Below are 19,293 nucleotides of genomic sequence, written 5' to 3' on the forward strand. Positions count from 1 at the left end.
ATGAATGAGCTAATGATCTGAGTGCTATCTCAATTTTTTGAAAATCATCTTGTGAGTTCAAACGTTTAAACAGTGGTATCAGAGACAATGACAACCGGTGAAGGTTCTGGAAGCTATTCTACAAATGTTCCTAATTTTGATGGTGAAGATTACATCCTTTGGGGTCTAAAGATGGAGACTATGCTCCTGTCCAGGGATCTTTGGAGATTAGTTGAAAAAGGGTATAAAGAGGATGAAGAAGATGAACACAAGCTAGTTGAGAACATCAAAAGGAATGCTAAAGCTTTGTTCCTTATTCAACAAGTTTTAGACAAGAAGGTGTTGATTCGCATCTATAAACCAGGAATGCAAAGAAAGCATGGGACATCTTGAAGAATGAGTTCCAAGGATGTTCAAAGAGCACAACAACCAAGCTTCACACTCACAAGCAAGAACTAGAGAACACTAGCATGAAGGAGGGTGAGTCTTTACAGGACTACATCAGCCGAGTCTTGACTGTAGTGTATCAGATACAGTCACTTGGCGAAAAGTTCAAAGAGCAAGATATTGTTGGAAAAATATTGAGAAGCTTAACATCTAAATTCTCTCATGTTGTATCCTCAATTGTTGAAGCTAAAGACCTGTCCAAGATAACAGTTGATGAGCTAAGTAGCTCTTTGAAAGGTCATGAAGGTCGACTTGACATGTATTCAGATAATGTGGAAGTAAAAGGCTCTCCGGGTGAAATCAAGTAATAGCAGGAAGCAGCTCGCAAATCTCGCAAAAAGGTCGAGGCGGAGGAGCTTTTTAGAGGTCGTGGAAAAGGTAGAGGCGATGAGAAGGATTGCTCAAGTCTGGCCGATCAAGTGAAGGAATCAAGCATTACAAGGGAGTTCAATGCTTCATCTATAAAAGGTTTGGACATGTCAAGGTTAAGTGTTTGTTCCAAAATAAGGAAGCCAATGTGACAGAAGAAGTGAAAGATGTTAAAGATGAAGGAGTTATTTTTATGGCAAAAGATGGTGCAATAAAAGAAGAAGGAAGGACATGGCTTATTGATAGTGGATGTTCAAACCACATGTCAGGAGATAGATCCGTGTTTCAGTCTATAAAACCTATATCAAATCAGATCATAAGATTTGGAGATGGAAAATCTCTCAAAGTAGAAAGAATTGGATCAGTGTCCCTGGGCTCACAAACTGGGAAGACAACTATCCCAACTAACGTTCAGTTTGTTCCTAACTTAGTACACAATTTGCTAAGTAAGAGGTAATTAATGAATTCTAGGTTTGATGTAGAGTTTTCAGGTGGAGATTGCATTATCAAGGATGCCATAACAAAATAAAAAATAGCTCAAGTTGGTATGACAAAGCATAGACTCTTTCCACTGACTAATAAGGATGTACTCCATGCTCATGTAGCTCAAGAAGATGAAGCTGTTGTAAATCTTTGGCACAAGAGATTTGGTCATGTAAACTCTAAAACTCTGAAGCATTTACATAAAGAACATCTGGTGCTTGGACTGTCATCTATCAAAAGTGTAGCTCCTTATGAATCTTGTTCACTTGGAAAACAAGCCCGTCAAGAGTTTCCAAAAGGACACTCAGTTCGTGCAAAAGCTCCACTTGAATTGATCCATGCGGATTTAGTGGAACCTATGAAGACTCTGACCATCGGCGGTGATCTTTATTTCTTTCTTCTCACCAATAACTACTCTAGATACAACTGGGTATATTTTTTACATCAGAAGTCTGAAGCACTGCAAAAATTCAAGGCCTTCAAATCCTTGGTAGAAAAATAGCTGCTCCTTCCACGAAAAACTCTCCGGACTGATAAGGGAGGCGAGTTTGTGTCCAAAGAATTCAGAGAATACTACAACCTCACTGGTATTCTGCATCAGCTAACAGCCCCTTGTTTACCTCAGTAAAATAGGGTGTCTGAAAGGAAGAACAGGACAATCACTAAGATGGCTTGTACCATGTTGCAAGAAGCCGAGACATCATTGGTGTTCTGGGGAGAAGCGGTGGCGACTGCCGTATTCATTCTCAATCACTGGTTGACTCATGCACTTGAACGTCAAACACCAATGGGACCGTTGACCTGGTCAAGGCCGAGAGTGGAATTTTTCAGAGTGTTTGGGTGCCTCTCATATCGACTCGTTGACCTACAACATCGAACAAAGTTTGAAACCAAATCTAAATTCTGCGTTTTGATTGGCTATTGCACTCGTTCAAGGGCGAATCTGGCGATAGATCTACATACAAAACACGTACACGTCATCAGGAATGTAAGATGTTTTGAAGACAATATTTTTGATTGGTCAAAAGCATCAAGCTCAGCAGCATCAGTCTTTATGCCAGCTGCTGATGTGGAAAGTGATGAAATCAGTGAATTCTCACCATTAGATCAAATGAATGAACGGTCAGAAATTCTTCAACCTCAAAACACTTCATCTCCCAGAATCTCAACTTAGACAACCTCAAATGATGAAGCTCCGACGAGGTATCGAAATCTCATTGAAATATACTCCTCTTGTTCCCATGACCTTTGAAGAAGTGAAGATGAATTCTGAGTGGATTGCAGCTATGAATGAAGAAATGGAAGTTGTTCATAAAACCAAACCTGGGAGTTGACTTTTTTACCAGAAGGAAAGAGAGCAATTGGTTTGAAATGGGTACTTAAGTCGAAATCCAAGCCATATGTTTCTTTGCTAAGAAGGAAGGCTCGGATTGTTGCAAAAGGCTATGCTCAATGTGAAGGTGAAGACTTTGATGAGATCTTCTCTCCCGTTGCTCGAATGGAGACTGTACGTCTCTTCCTAGTTATTGGAACTCAGAGAAGATGGGAATTATATCAATTAGATGTCAAGACAGCCTTCTTGAATGGAGAATTAAAGGAAGAGGTGTTTGTTGAACAGCCGGAAGGCTTTATTATTACAAGGAAAAGATAATCTTGTATACAAGCTTTGAAAGGATCTTTATGGTCTTTGCCAAGCTCCTAGAGCATGGTATAGTCGCATTGATGCACGATTCATTCAATAAGATTTGAACAAAGTGAAAATGAACATATAGTTTATAAAAAGCACCCATGAGACATGGGAATACTGCTATTATGTTTATATGCTGATGATATAGTCTATATGCGCTCATCTGAAAGAATGTTGAAAGAATTTAAAAAAGAAATGATGAAGATGTTTGAAATGTCTGATCATGGTGAACTGAAATACATTCTTCGGTTGGAGGTAAGACAATTGAGTAATTCTTTATTTGTCTTTTAGCACAAGTATGCGGTTGACTTGCTAAACAAATCTGGAATGGAGAATTGCAAATCAGTGACATCTCCAATGAATTCAAATGAACAACTTCACCTGTATGACAATTCAGAGATTGCTTGTTCCAGTAAGCATAGAAGAATTGTAGGTGGGCTGCTGTATTTGACTCATACTCGACCAGACTTAATGTTTGCTATGTTTGTTGTCTCTCGATTCATGAGTTCTTCTACAGCTCATCACTTTGGAGCACTAAAAAAAGAATACTGAGGTACATTAGTGGAACATTGAATTATGGTTTACTCTACATTGCAACTGAAGGTCTCATATTGTATGGATTCTCCGACAACGAATGGGGAGGATCCTTAGATGATAGGCGAAGCACAATGGGTTGGTGTTTCTCTTTGGGTTCAGTTGTTATTTCTTGGAGCTTAAAGAAGCAAGCAATTGCTGCACTTTCAAGCACTGAAGCTGAGTATATTGCCCTCACCGCTGCTGCTTGTGAAGCAGTGTGGCTGCGAAGACTAATGGAAGATCTGAGTGAGAAGCAACTCAATTCATCAGTGATCCATTGTGATAATTGGTCAGCCATTTTAATTGCAATAAGTCCAATTCATCATGGAAGAATAAAGCACATAGACACTCGTTATCACTTCATTAGAGACCTTGTGAAAAATGAACAAATTGATTTAGTTCATTGTGGAACTAATGATCAACTTGCTGATATCTTTACTAAAGCTTTGACACATCAGAAGTTTGAGCTTTTTGGCACTGGGTGTCTGTCAACATTTTGATCATGGGGAGCTTGCTGGAATTTGATTAGAATATTGGTTGGCAATAGAATCCAGTTACTTCATGGACAGTAACTTGATTGACTGAGAAGAGGCCAGTGATTGTTTGAGAGCAAGTTAGAAATGTTCTAGTTGAATCTTACTATATTGCTTTTGTTTTGTTTGTGTGTCTTTAGTGAACGATTATTTTATGATTGCTTCTATTTTATGATGTATCAGTGATCTTGAATATTAATGAATGAGCTAATGATCTGAGTGCTATTTCAATTTTCTGAAAATCATCTTTTTAGTTCAAACGGTTCCAACAGTAAGTGCTATCGTTGACAGAGGAAGTGGTGGTACGGTGGTAGTTGAGAGAGAAAAGGATGAGCCCACGGATGATGCCGCCCATGTTGAAGATGCTCTAGAAAATTGAGATGTAGGTGCCTTCAGGGGTCTTCGGAGGCTATGATGTCATTATAGCGCCTTGCCCCGCCAGAGAAGCCCCGCGCCAATGCCGAGAACATAAGTGGAGCAACCAGAAAGAAGTGTGAGGCGGGGGCCAAGGACATTGTAGATGCCACCACTGAGGATGCCGAAGATGGCGAAGGTGGTGTAGAAAGACCCGGCGTGGAATTCACTTTGGGATATTTTAAATCTTTTACCTTGTTTTTTGAATTTATATATTTTTTTTCCATTGTTTTTTTGGGGTTTATTTGTTTTTTTTTAATGTTTTTTTTGATTTATTTGAAAGTTCGATTGGATAAGAACATATACAAATCTGTATATTTGAAGTGATATTTTTTGTTTTAATCAAAATTTTTTTTCCATACTAACCTTTATGTTTTATGAAATTAATATTGGGTTTGGATCCGGGTTTGACCTAGTGGGTGATCAGGCGGGTCAACCCGTAACCGGCCTGTCCACAGGATGGGCCAATTACGGTTCATGACCCGGTGGGCCGGTTATGGACCTGGACAGTTTTTTCAACGGCCCGTGCCCACCTCTAGAGACATGGCTGATATTAGTTGAAAAATAGAAAAAATTAGATAAATAGAGATTAATAGAACTAGCATGCATAATTACCAAAGTGACCAGCATTAAAAAAATAAAATAAAAATCCTCTCATATTTAGACCTAAATCAAATAATTATAAAAGTATATATGCACATCCGCATATAATCTTTCTCTCGATAATACAAGGCTATTTAGTTCATTGCCTTTACTCAATTTTAGAGAGAATTAAGTTTAATATCATAAATTCATCTCATAGACTTTTATATTAAATGAAGTTTACATATAAACTTGGATGTATATATACCATTCATACTATTATTAAAGTATTTTGTCTAGTCACTGATCTAATTTGAGTGCCTCTGTAGGATAGACCTCAACAGAGAACTGTTCAGTATTTCTTTATAGAAAAATTGAGGTGAAAGAAAAGATACAAAATCTGTCTTTTCAGAATTATCATCCCAATAAAAAAAAATATTCTTGTGATAGATCCCACTCCTGGTTAGAAATATAGTGAAATTATCTTTCCTCTCCCATCAATAGGTTTAGCCCGAGTATTTATAACGAAGGTTGTCAGACCCGGACCGATTCGACCGGTTCAACCGGAAAAATCGGGGCCGGCCACATACCGATCCAATCGGTTCAACCGGAAAAACCGGGAACCGGCCATGTGGCCGGCCCGGATATACCCCATTGAACCGGGTATGAAAAAACCCGGTATTAACCCGGTGACCCTGGCGGTTTAACCGGGAACTAGTTGACCCGGCCGGGTCAATCGGGTCACAATGTTTACATTTTTTTTTATAATATTTAATAATTTATTATTATTTTTCTTATTAAAAAAACCACAAAAATCGTGTATATTTATTAATATTAATTTATAATTTATAATCAATAAATAGAATTACAATATATATATATATATATATATATATATATATATATATATATATATATATCATAAACATACCAACACAAATTAACATTTAAAAATAAAATCTATTAATATGTTGTGTACATACTTTCTAAAATTTAAATTTATTAAAAAAATAAAACAAATGAATGTAACTTTATTATAAAATATAAAAATAAAGTATTCTAATTAAATAAAAAAATATAAGAATTTAAAACGAAATAAAAACTCAATTGAGATATAAGAATTAGTGAATTAAATTTCTTATTTATTTTAACAAAATCAACCAATACACAAACAAATAAATAAATAATGCTTAGAGAAGTTCGATAATTATATATTAATATATTAAATTTGCAAATATTTTAAAAAAATAAAAATAAATGACATAATTAGAAAACACTACTGTATATAAGGTCATTTATCAATTTAAAATCAAATTTGAGTAGTTTTTTATTTATAATTATAACTTTAATATTATATTTGCTAAATTATTAATTATTATAATATTTTTTATATTTTATTATTGACCCCAGTTCAACCCCGATTCGACCTGATCGAACCCATTGATCCATGACTCTTAAACTTAGCCGGGTTATTGCCTGGGCCGGGTCTGACAACTTTGTTTATAAGTTATAACATGACCCAAGTAAGCCTCATTCACAGATATCTAAGCAATTCTTCTTGTTGCTTTGACAAAACTTCCCTCTTGTATAGTATCATTTTGTACAGATTGTGTATGAATTTAATATTACTATAGAATACCTTGTTGTCGCGAGTTACTGCATTTATATGAGTGATCCACAAACAACTAAAATCCCTCTTTTTCTTCTTTCAGATAAATACAAGATATGGATAAAATTCCTCCACATCCGGTCAATTGGCCAATCTTATAAAAAAAATAACATTATTATTAAACATGGGTGAATATTAGTATACCTAAATTTCTAAAAACATCTTTGAAAATTTAAAGCAATATTACATATATATATATTGAGTTTTGTTTTTAGTCATTTTAATATTTTTATTAGTTTTGTATTTTAATAGTCAGCTTATATGATGGAAGAGTTCAATAGAAATATTTTGAGCCATATAGAACGTTTAAGAGATTAAATAGACAATTACAATTTTTTTTCAAGGGTATACAAATGAAAAGCACATATGTTATTATTTAATGTATATTTGAAAAATTGCTAAATACAGGGAGAAAAGACAAGGTTCATGGCACCCTTTGAGTTATGTTAATTAATTATTGAATTTAATGTTTATTAAAGTTTGCTGGTCATATTTTAGGTAATCAACCCATTTAATGCATTAAATTGATTTATGCCTTCACTAATTTTGGGTGTTAATGAATTTGGACAACTTTTTTGATAAAATAAAAAATTCATTTATTACTATCGCAATACTCAGTGAGCAATACTCAGTGATTAAAATATTTAACTCTCATGTGGGTACCAGACATTGAATGTTTAATTTTCTTTCAAAGTACGGTTGATATATAATAATAAAGTGCGTCTGTTAGAGTGACTTATCCTCATTTAAAAAATATAATAAAAAATAATAAAACCTATTGAAAAAGTTTTAAGAATAATCATTTAAAAAATATATTTCTTTTTCACCTTCCAATAAGTGGAGCACAATATTTTTATCTTCTATATGAAAATAAAAATTATTTATTTTATAAAATAAATTAAAAAGGAATAAAAAAGCTTTGGGTGTTTCATCATAAAATACTTATTTTGTGAGTTAAGTAGAAATTAAATCAGTGTTTGTTTTTATATAAAAAAATGTTTGTGAAATTCTAAACATTAATTTGCAATAAAATTGTGAAAGTTATAAAGTGGTTGTGTAAATACTGTAGCAATAATATTCATTCACTGTTCACGAATCCCTTGTGTTAGGATGTTATTTTTCTCTCCTTTAGGGTTACATGGTAAGGAGATATATTAGTCCGATTTGATCTATGAAAAATTTTTAGACATGCACATAATATGACTCTAATTGCCTTATATGACATTTGACTGAGTTAATAAATCTCTAGATAGTTGTTAAGCCACCGTAACTGGTGCATCACTGTGCTTACATGTCCCTTGACATCTCTTATTGTGAGACGCTTGTCAGCTTTTGTGGGCCCCACACATTATTTTTATTTATTTCATTTATTTTTGCATGCATGGCGGTTACGGAAAAGGAAAAAAAAAACCCTTTTTTATTATTTTTTTAATCTTTATATTTTATTAGGTTTTCAAAACCCTAGCCGTCGTCTCTTCGTTTCTTTCGATATAGATTCTCGTTTGGACTAGAGAAGAGGGAGAGATCTAGTTTTTTTTTCCTCTTCTCCTCTTTTTCTTTTATTTTGGTGTGTGGTGCCGGCGGTGAGGACGGGGATAGGTTTCTTTGTCAATGGTTTTGTGTCGCTTATTTTATTGAGCTAAGTTTCCCCTTCATTGGATCTTTGGCCAAGTTGTAGTTTTTCATTGTTGTCTTTTTTATGATTTGTGCAAGAGGCCAAGTTGTAAGTTTTCATTGTTATTTTTTTATGATTTTGTGTAAGAATTTATTATTATTATTATTATTATTATTATTATTATTATTATTATTATTAATTTCCAAGATTTTATCTCTGTAGTTCAAAATACCTTCTAAAACATAGTTTTCCAATAACATCTAGTTTTGCATTAAATATGCTACTGTTGGTCAAATGGATTTACAAAATTTGGTACTACTTGCATGAGGTGTTTGCTGATTATAGATCCGGTGCTATATTTGCAGATCAGTTGCATGTTATTAGTTCATGTTGTTCAAAAATGGATTTCTTAATAATTGGTCAGCTTCTTTATCATTGATAATAGCAACCTAAGAAAAACATCATTTCCTATATTTTGGAAGCCATGCTTGATTTCAAGGAGTTCAGTGTTTGGTGCTTAGTAATTAATTGCTACTTGTTTTTCCAATTAGATTGTCAACATCGTATTATGATGAGGATAATGTCAATGATTTTGTCTTTATATGTCAGAAACTATTCTTGTACAATAGGTGCTTTGTGGCCTAAATGTTGAAAATTTATGTATAGGATGGTTAGTTGGAGTGGTGTGATTTACTTAATATATTAAATGGATTTCAAGATTTAGATACTGTGCTTGCTTTGATTCCGTAGGGAATAGTGGAGAAGCTCTGTGTGTGAATAGTTAGCACACACAGATATACATATATGTATATATATATATATATATATATATATTGGATTGTTGGATATTTTAAGTATTAAGATATTGTAGGAATTTGATCCACTGTATATTCCTGTGTATATGTAGCATGTTTAACATTTTAATACATTGGAATGTACTCTCAAATATAGGGTGTTCTGTTGATGCCTAATTTCGGGGTGCTTGTAGTTTTGGTGTTAGCTAGTCAGGTAAGTAAACCACATATAAATACCCATATATGTATATGGATTTCGACTCTTGAAAAATTACCAATTTTATTTATTCACTTATCTATCTTGTTAATGATATTTCTTTAATCATTGACAAAATTTTTAGTTTATATTTATAAACTTTCTCATTGTTTGTATTTTTATTAGTTATTTAATTATTATTTTTTTAAAAATTCTAGTTATTTAATGGATAATTAAAATTGATTATTTAAATGGTTTTTTTAATAGTTGTTATGTGAGCATCTATGAAAAAGATGTTATTTAACTTTTATCAAATCTTCAATTAGCTATTCTGACTTTTGTGGGTTTTAATGAAAAATTCATTTTTGTTTAATTTTTTTATTAGAATTCCAGCTACTATATTTCCTCTATTATGGAAACTAATGAATTATTTCATATACTTGTTAAATATTAATTATTATTGTCACGTGATTGATTAAATTTCTAAATATTATTGTAAGACATTAGCATTATCTTATTTTGAAATAATTGGAATTATTTTCATTAGAAAACAGGGATCAACAAATTTTCGAAAGATTGCGTCGATAATAATTTTGGTTGCACCAATTTATTTTTTGTATAGAAATTGTAGTCCCCAATTAACAATGTAATAACCCTCACATCGGGGTTAAACATCGACCGTGTCGACACGCACTACCGACATAGAAACTATAGTTTCTCACCGTTTCGTCGATGAAGAATAATGGCTTCTGATATTCTGGCTCGGGTCACCGAGGGTAAACATATGAGCTCAAACTCGACTCAGTCACTGAGTTTAAATAAATGAGTTTTGAAGTTTTTGTTTTTGGCATTAGTTGTTTGGGGGACTTATATGCTCTTTTATTTTTGGTAAATTAAATCTGTTTTTGAATTATTTCTAATTTCTGGGTTCATTTTGATATTTATTTCATTATGTTATATTTTGTATGTTTATTAGAAATTATTAAATTTTTTTTGTGATCCCGATATTTTTAGTGGTTATTTACTGAGCTCCCAATCTCATTAAATTGTTCCAATTCCCTTTCAAATCAGGAGTAGGTTTGAGGGGTGGACAGCTTAGAGGGGTCGTTGAGCAAGTCACCGTCTAGTTCTTTATCAAGTTAATAAACTTCTATTGTTGTGGACTTAGAACTTCTTGTCTTATGTTTAATCTCATGTGAGACACTTGTTGTTTGTTTTCGTTGTATTTCGATCATTGTGCCTCTCTGTTGCTTTTGAGAGTTAATGTCTTTGTTAAAGGTTGTTTTTATCTAGTGTGAGATAGGTTTTGAGGCCTTACGTGCCTATTTGGCCATGAACTTGTAGGTATGCGGCAGTTTGTCAATGCTCCTAGTTCGGGGTGTGACAAATCTAAGTGGTATCAGAGCATTATCGATTACAGTTAACTATGATCTTATTTTCCTAGCTGAATCTTCTGATTTAGTGTATTAGGGAGATCTGACTCATGTTTAGTTTGGTATCCTTAAGTTCTAGTTGATCTGAGATGATCTTTTGTTTGTGTTTGCCTAATTGTATTTGGGTTTACCTTGCAGAATGCCACCCTGTAGAGCTACTAGTAGAAGTGTTGCTGATTTGATGGGATAGTCCTCTACTGTTGGTGGGATCCCCACCGAGGAAGGGACTGATGATAGGAATGATAACCACGAAATACCTGCTGAGGAAAGGACTAATAGGGTTGATAACCAGGAAACTTTGATGGATCTGGTTCGAGAGGTGGTAGGGTTGGTACGTGATCAGAGACAACGTCTGGCATCAGCAGCACCACCACCACCACCACTACCGCCTCCTCCTCTGCCGTTTCCTTAGGAGCCTAAGGAAAAGACCATCATGGAATTCAAAAGATCTTGTCCACCACTATTCGAGGGTACTACTAATCCAGATGAAGTGGAAGTTTGGTTAGAAGAAATGGAGAAGACTTTTACTGTGATGAAGTGTACTGAAGAAAAGAAATTGAGATTTGATGTGTACATGCTCAAGGGTCCTTCAAATCACTGGTATCAAAGGGAGCTTTACACTCGTTAAGGGTAGCAGTTTGGTTCTCGGTTGCAATTGAGAGAAGCTCTTTTCTGCAAATACTTCACAAGGGACAAGATGGTCTAGTTTGAGAAGAAGTTCATCAATCTCACTCGTAGGCAGTATGACAGTGGATGAGTATGAGATGGAATTTGATAGACTTTCCAAATATGCTCTGAAGCTGGTGGATGATGATCAGAGCAGGGCCAGATGTTTTGAAGAAGGATTGCAGGCACACATTCGTAGGGGGTTGGTCGCCTTGCATCTGACCAGTTATGTAGAGGTTGTGAATCGTGCCAAGTTTTTGGACACTGTCTGGAGTGTTACTAAAGATCAAAATAGAAGATTTCAGAAAAAGAGGGATAGAAGCGTTGACAATCAAAGGAACCATCAGTCAGGAAGTGGAGGAAAGCCTAGGTTGGAGGCGAGACATGGTGAATCTCAGACTGTAAATGGGCCACCAGCATAATGGTCTCGTGGGTTTGAACTAGTTCTGCTTCGTTCTGCACAGAGATGTGCTACTTGTGGAGGTTCACATGCGACTGCAGATTGTAGACGTAATACTAGGGCTTGTTTCAAGTGTGGCAGTTTGGAGCATCATATTGCTGGGTGTCCACAGAGGTATTCTGGGGCACAGAGGACATCTAGTGTGCAAGATTCGAGGAAGGTGTCAGCGCCTAAGCCTCAAGCGTTTTTAGGTCAGCATGCCGGGAAGAGGTAGCTAGTGAGCAGCCGACTTCCTCAACTCAGCAGAAGGCAGGAAGGCCGAAGACCCTGGGACGTGTTTATGCAATGACTCAGGAGGATGCACACTCCTTTAATGCAGTGGTGTCAGGTACATTAGCAGTTTACTCTGCATATGCTTGCGCATTATTTGATTCTGGAGCTACATATTTGTTTATCTCGTCTGCATTTATTTGTAAGTATGTCTTGCCTGTTATAGCTGTGGATTATGATTTGTGTGTTGCCACCCCTTTGGGAGTTGATGTTGTGCTTAATTGAGCATGTGAAAATTACCCCATTATTGTTGCCGGTTATAAGTTGCTAGCTAGCTTGCATGTTATGAGGATGACTTACTATGATGTTATCTTAGGAACGGACTTTTTGTCTAAATTCCATGCCATAGTCGATTGTTATGCAAAAAGAGTAGTTTTTAAAATCCCTAGAGAAGCAGAGTTCACCTTTCATGGGATTGATTCTGTATCACCGCCTCATGTAATTTCCACCTTACAAGCTCAGAAATTACTTTTGGGTGCTCGGGATTTCTTGCAACAGTGGTGGAAGACAAATCAGAAGGACCAGTGTTAGAGGATATTTTTTTGGTGAGGAAGTTTTTTGATGTTTTCCCAGGAGATCTTCCTGGCTTGCCTCTTGACAGAGAAGTTGAATTTGCTATTGATTTGGTTCCGGGAACGAACCACTTATCAAAGGCTCCTTACACCGCATTTCTCTTGGAAGATAGTTATTGGGGAGCTTTCGTCAGCACCAATTCGGCAAGGTGTGCCCTAGGCTTGACAAGGGGACCTTTGGAGAAGACGAGGCCACTCCACAAGACCATCGACACGAATACTGAGGGGGTTGTACTATGGATTGCATGTTTTTAATTTTGATTTCATTATTGATTATATATTGCTCCATGAAGAGTTAAACCCCCTAGTGGGCACTTGGATTTGTAAACCCTAGGATGTATTTGTTTCATTAACCTTTTGTTATGCTTCCCTTAATTGATGTCTTTAACTGAGTTCTAATCTTGAATGCTTGTTGAATGATTTCTCCCTTAGAGTGACACTAGGGTTGAGAGTCTACATTGGTAATCCTTGTGAGTGAGTGACACACCATGAGAGTTAGATAAAGCAAGATTTGAGAGGGTCGAGAGGTAGCGGAGCGTCCTCTTTCTCCTCCGGTATGATTTATCCTACCTCCACATTCCAAGAGTTCTTTGCGGTCACAATAAAGTGAAGGGTTAAAGGATGAACTCCGCTGGGGCTTAGTTGCGCGAGAAATAGAGTGAACCGTTAAAGTGATTTTAACACCTGGGGCTTAATTGTGACTAGGGATCTTTCGCTTGGACCAAAGGGTTAGATCTACGTATAGGAATAGGGTTTATCACTTGGAATCCCTAGAGCTTCTTGCAACTTTACACAGTGTGAGGTATTAAGACTGGTTGATTTCTCCACCGGGGCATAGTCTAGAGTTAGTCACGGTTGACCTTAGGTTTGGGAAAGTGTATTTAAGGATATCCATGACTCATTAAGTATTAGTTAGGAAGCATAATAGTTGGTTTTGCACTTGAAGCAATAATCCTAGGATGAACAATATCCGAATACCCCACTTTTATCGATTGCCTTTCCTCTCATTTTATTGTTACTATCTTTCTTTTTTTCTTTAGTTTATTTGCATCGATCTTTATCCATACCATCATTGCTTCATTTCCGCTTAGTTAAGTAGCAATCTTGGTGTTTCTATTCCTTATTCCCTGTGGATACGATACCCCACTCACCTGGGATTTATTACTTCGACAACCTGTGCACTTGCGGGTCACACGCAAAGGTTGTGTCAAGTTTTTGGCACCGTTGCCTTGGAATAGGCATTTTGGAAGCACTTTGCACTTTGCTATTTTAGCTATTTACCATTCATTCTATTTCATCTTTTCTTATTCTATCATTGTTCTGATTTATTTTTGTTCTTTTGGTACAACTCTAGGTTATGACCCGAGGGAACTCTTCGACATTGGTTGAAGGAGATCCTGAATTGGAATGTACACTGAGAAGAAAGGGTAAAGAACTTGTGTAAGAACTGTTAAATCTAGCGGAAGTCAAGTGTGAAGGGTCAGAAAATATGGCAGAGCAGAATGAACAACAGAGAACACTTTCAGACTATGCCAGATAATTAATTATGGGCACGTAGTCGAGTATCGTGCGACACCTGATTATCGCTCCAAATTTTGAGCTAAAGCTAGCATTCATCCAAACGATACAGCAGTCAGCGCAGTTCAATGGTTTGGCCGATGAGGATCCAAACAATCACATTGAAAACTTCTTGGAGGTTTGTGACATGTCAAGATCAACGGTGTTATGGATGATGCTATAAGATTGAGGGCTTTCCCATTTTCTCTAAGGGGGTGTTTGGATGCCAAGATTGGAGTGGGAGTGAGGGGGGAGTGGTTGTAAGCCCTTGTTTGGGCATACATCAGTGGGAATTTGGGTGGATTGTGGAAGGAGTGAGACTCACCCATGTGAGTGAGTCTCACTCCCCAAGAATTGGGCGGATTGGCCAAGATTGGACAGGAAAATGACATATATGCCCTTCTTTGTGTCTTTTTTTTGCTTGGAAACATGATTATTCCATTGCCATATATGGAAAGAGAAAATAAAGAGATGGCAAGGAAAAATTTTCATATTATTATTATTTTCAATGTTACTACACATATTTATTTTGATAATTAATTAGTTAATTTTTTTTATGTGTTACACAAATATAATTAAAAATAACTCATTATAGTTAATACCATTAATTACTTGCTAATTAATAATATTAATATTTGAATATAATACTTATAATAAAATTATAGTATTATAAAATTAAATAGTTATTTCTTATAATTAATTAGTTACATTTTTTCAATGTTTTAAAAATTATAATTAAAAACAACTCATTATATTTAACACCATTAATTAATAGCTAATTAATGATATTAAAATCTCATCCCAAAAATTAGAATGAAATTATATTATAATAAAATTAAATATTTATTTTTGATAATTAAAAAAATATATATAACTAAAAATAACTCATTATTATATATACAATATCATTTATATGGATGAGGGACATAAGTGTCATTTTACCATATCTACTTTCATTACTTTTTCCATTCTCAATAAATTACACTCTCCAAATCCTACCAACCAAACACATCCTTCATTCTCACTCCTCCTCCATTACCCCTCATGTCACTCCCAATCCACTCCTCCCCCAATCCACTCTTGGCATCCAAACATCCCCTAAAAGAAAGAGCTAAACAATGGCTCCATTCATTGGCAAGAGCTTCTATCACAACATGGAACGACATGGTCGAAGCCTTCCTTGTAACGTACTTTCCTCCGGGATAGTTAGCAAAGCTTCGCAATGAGGTATCTTAATTTGTTCAGATTGAACTTGAATCCTTATTTGAGGCTTGGGAGTGATTCAAGGACCTTTTGCGGAAGTGTCCACAACACAGGTTCCCCGAATGGATGATCATTCAGATTTTTTATAATGGGTTGAATTCAAGTACAAGACAACTTCTAGATGCCACCACATGAGGTACAATGGGGAGCAAGACCCCTGAAGAAGCCTGACAATTGCTAGAAGAAATGGCCATGAATAGCTACCAATCGAATGCAAGAGAAAAGAAAAAAGTGGCCGGACTCCATGAAATTGATGCGGCTACATCTTTGGCATCCCAAGTAGAGGCATTTAGCATGAAATTGGATACATTGACTTCACCGAGGGTAGCCGCTGTCATAAGTTGTGATGGTTGTGGGGTTTCACATATGCAATCTGATTGTCCTATTTCGATTGCTACTTCAGCCCCAACTGACCAAGTAGATTTTATGGGAAATTCGAGAAGAGTACAAGGCAATCCTTATAGCAACACCTACAACCAAGGGTGGAGAAACCACCCTAATTTTTCATGGACTAACCAAGGGCAGCAAAAGGCCATGGCACCATCGGGTTTCCAACAACAACAAGCCCCGAACATGGAGAATCGAGTTTCAGGCTTGGAAACCAGAATGACCGACTTAGAGAAAGCTTTGACCAGATTTATGCAATCATCGGTCACACGGTTTCAATCGTTTGAAGCTACACTTCGCAACCACACCGCTTTATTGCACAATCTAGAAAATCAAGTGGGGCAAATTGCGAAGTCTCTATCGGAGAGACCTCAAGGGAGTCTACCTAGCAACACCAAAACTAATCTGAGGGAACATGTGAAGGCGATCACTTTAAGGAGTGGTCGTGAAGTTGAAGGTAGATCTCCTAGTAAGAAGACCAATGTTGAAGCACCCGAGGTCGTGGAGGTTAAGGAAAGATCAAACAAGTAGAAGGAGGTGGCACCCCCACCTTACAGGCTAAGAATCCCTTATTCTTCAAGAGTGAAGAATGACCAAAATGATGAGTAATAGAAGAAGTTCTTGGGTCTATTCAAGAAATTGCACATCAACATTCCTTTTGTGGAGGCGTTGTCTCAAATACCTTGGTATGCGAAGTTCTTGAAGGATCTTTTTACCAACAAGAGAAAGTTGGAAGAGAGTGCATTGGTGATCTTAGATGCCTCTTGTTCGGCTGTTTTGCAAAAGAATATGCCAAACAAGAAAAAAGGCCCCGGAAGCTTCGTAATTCTATGCAACATTGGTAATATGGGTGACGAGATGGCATTGGTAGATTCAGGGGCTAGTATCAACGTCATGCCATACTCTTTCTTTCAGAAGCTAGGCTTGGGAGAGCCTAGGCCAACTCGGATGACGTTACAATTGGTGGACCGAACGGTGAGACATCCGAGGGGCATCATTAAAGATGTCATTATGAAGGTGGACAAGTACATATTTTCTGTAGACTTTGTAGTGTTGGATGTCGATGAGGATGCAGATATTCATTTGATACTTGGAAGGCCATTCTTGCGCACTTCTAAGGCACTTATTGACATGAACGGTGGGGAGTTGACACTGAGGGTTAGCGATGATAAGCTTACATACCGCCTCACCGAAGCCATGCGACATTCTCATGACTTTGATGATACTCTTTATTTTCTTGACACTACCGATGAACTAATTGATGAATATGTGCAGAAAATGTTGAATCCAGACCAATACGAGGGGTTAGTAGACCAAGAGGTGGATAATGAAGAAGTGTTGATGCTTGGTGTAGAGGAGAAGATACCATCTACTCCGGGGATCGTAAAGAAGATACTCCAGAAGATGAAGCGAGTGAGGAGACACCACCAAGAAATGCCCTAAGGCTGTTGGGAATGTGCAAGAACGAAGCGAGGGTAATGAACCCTCATGTGGTAATAAGCTCGATAACTCCCCCTCTATCTTCAAGAGACTTTGTTAATCGTGTTTTCAGGTTATGGATAAGAGGGAAACCTTCATCTATGAGCCCCCGTGAGGTAAGGCAAGGTACTTCAAGCTAAGTGATGTTAAACAAGCGCTTCTTGGGAGGCAACCCAAGTTCTTTACTGTTTATATAGGTTTTAGTTAGTGTGTGTATGAGTAAGGCTTGAGTGTTGGTGTCTTGATATTTATATGCCATTGTTGTGATTTTCTCGTGGATTATTGGGTGTTTTCGTGTGCATAAATGTGTGTGGTGGAGTATCTTGGTCATTTGAGCATGTGTTTCATGATTCTCTGGTTTATTTTTCATTATCGAAGTAGGTTCTGAGTGTGTATACATGTTCAGGAATTTTCTACAGAGCCTGTAGATTTTTCTAAGTTAACCAGAGAAGGCATATAGCCGTGTGGAATTTCCACACGAGCGTGGGTTTTCGTTCAGAGCTCATCACGAGAGGACACAGGGGCGTGCATTTGCCCCTGTGAATGACCTTGTCACGGTCACACGCTGTGTGTTAATTCCACATGGGCGTGTGTTTCTCTGCAGAGACTTAGAGATTTATCCCGAGAAGATACAGGGGCGTGTGAGTGCCCCTGTGAGTAACCCTGTGAAAGATTCACATGCCCGTGTGGAATTTCCACACGCAACGTGGGAAACACTTAGAAGAATTTCTCTGTTGGACATAGAAGCCAAGGGACGTGTGGGTTCCCCTTTGGGTCGGGCACATGGGCGTGGGGAATTTCCACACATCCGTGTGGATGCGTTCAGAGACAAAGTGTGCTATCCCGAGAGCATACAAGGGCGGGTGTCTGCTCCTGTGAAGCCCTCCTGTGGAGTCACAAGGTCGTGGGTAATTTCTACACGCCCGTGTGGATGTGCAGAATTCCAAGAGACACCGGTTTTCCTTAAAATCGCTTCGCGTGTCTTCATCTTCACACCCCCAAATCGCTTAGAGAATACACTCTTTCATTCCTCGGTCTTTCACCGTCGATTTAGCAAGGTTTTACGTGAGTTTTCCTGTTAATTTTCAGAGTTTTCATCTCCTTCTCGTTGGTAAACTTTCTTTCTATCGTTTCTTTGCCATACTTGATTTTAATTGGTTAAAATGGTGAATGCTACTTCGTTTCTATGAATAGATGGTTCATGCATGCTTAGAATGAGTTTATAGATGAAGTTATGGTGTATTTTTTTGGAATTTTTGGCATGCGTCCCATGTTGTTTTTCATGCCCCGCGAATCTACACGGGTGTGTGGAATTTCCACACGACCGTGTGGATTCCTGCAGTATTAAGCTGTGAGCTTCTTTGATAGATTCTTGTTCAATTTTTATAGATATGGCACCTCGGTCGATGAAGCAAGCTGACAAGTGCCCACGTGAGCCATCTCCTGAGTCGGAGGATATGGGATTTGCTATTCCTGAGCACCAGGTTTGATTTGAGAGGCTATTGAAGCTTAGGTTTGGACAGTCGTGATTTTTGGATTTGAGTACGCTGAGAAAGATGCAGCGAAGGGATGAACTAGCGGCTGAGGACGAGGAGCTGTTCGCCGTAGGAAGCTGGAGGAGGTTATTATTGATTCGAGATCCAGCTATCCGCATATTGACGCTCGAGGTTCTAGCATCTTTTCAGTTTGACCAGTTATATTCCAGATTTGATAGTGTTGACAGCATGCAGTTCCAAGCATTTGGACATTATTACAGTATGAGTATTACATAATTTTTGATCTGCATATCATACAATCTGATTATCCTGGCAGCTTGACTCCTCAGAGAGTGCACAAGATGTTATGTAGACAGGGTCAGTACG

At 37.1% G+C, this 19,293-nt stretch overlaps 1 non-coding gene across 1 annotated transcript; it reads right to left on the bottom strand.

Annotated features, from left to right (window-relative positions):
• Window positions 1–15,514: 15,514 nt before the first annotated feature.
• On the bottom strand, window positions 15,515–15,621 carry LOC120257792. The gene has a single exon (XR_005535876.1). It is a non-coding gene; the product is annotated as a small nucleolar RNA R71 (small nucleolar RNA).
• Window positions 15,622–19,293: the final 3,672 nt, after the last annotated feature.

Source organism: Dioscorea cayenensis, chromosome 3 (genome assembly GCF_009730915.1).
Source record: "Dioscorea cayenensis subsp. rotundata cultivar TDr96_F1 chromosome 3, TDr96_F1_v2_PseudoChromosome.rev07_lg8_w22 25.fasta, whole genome shotgun sequence".
Lineage (NCBI taxonomy): Eukaryota > Viridiplantae > Streptophyta > Magnoliopsida > Dioscoreales > Dioscoreaceae > Dioscorea > Dioscorea cayenensis.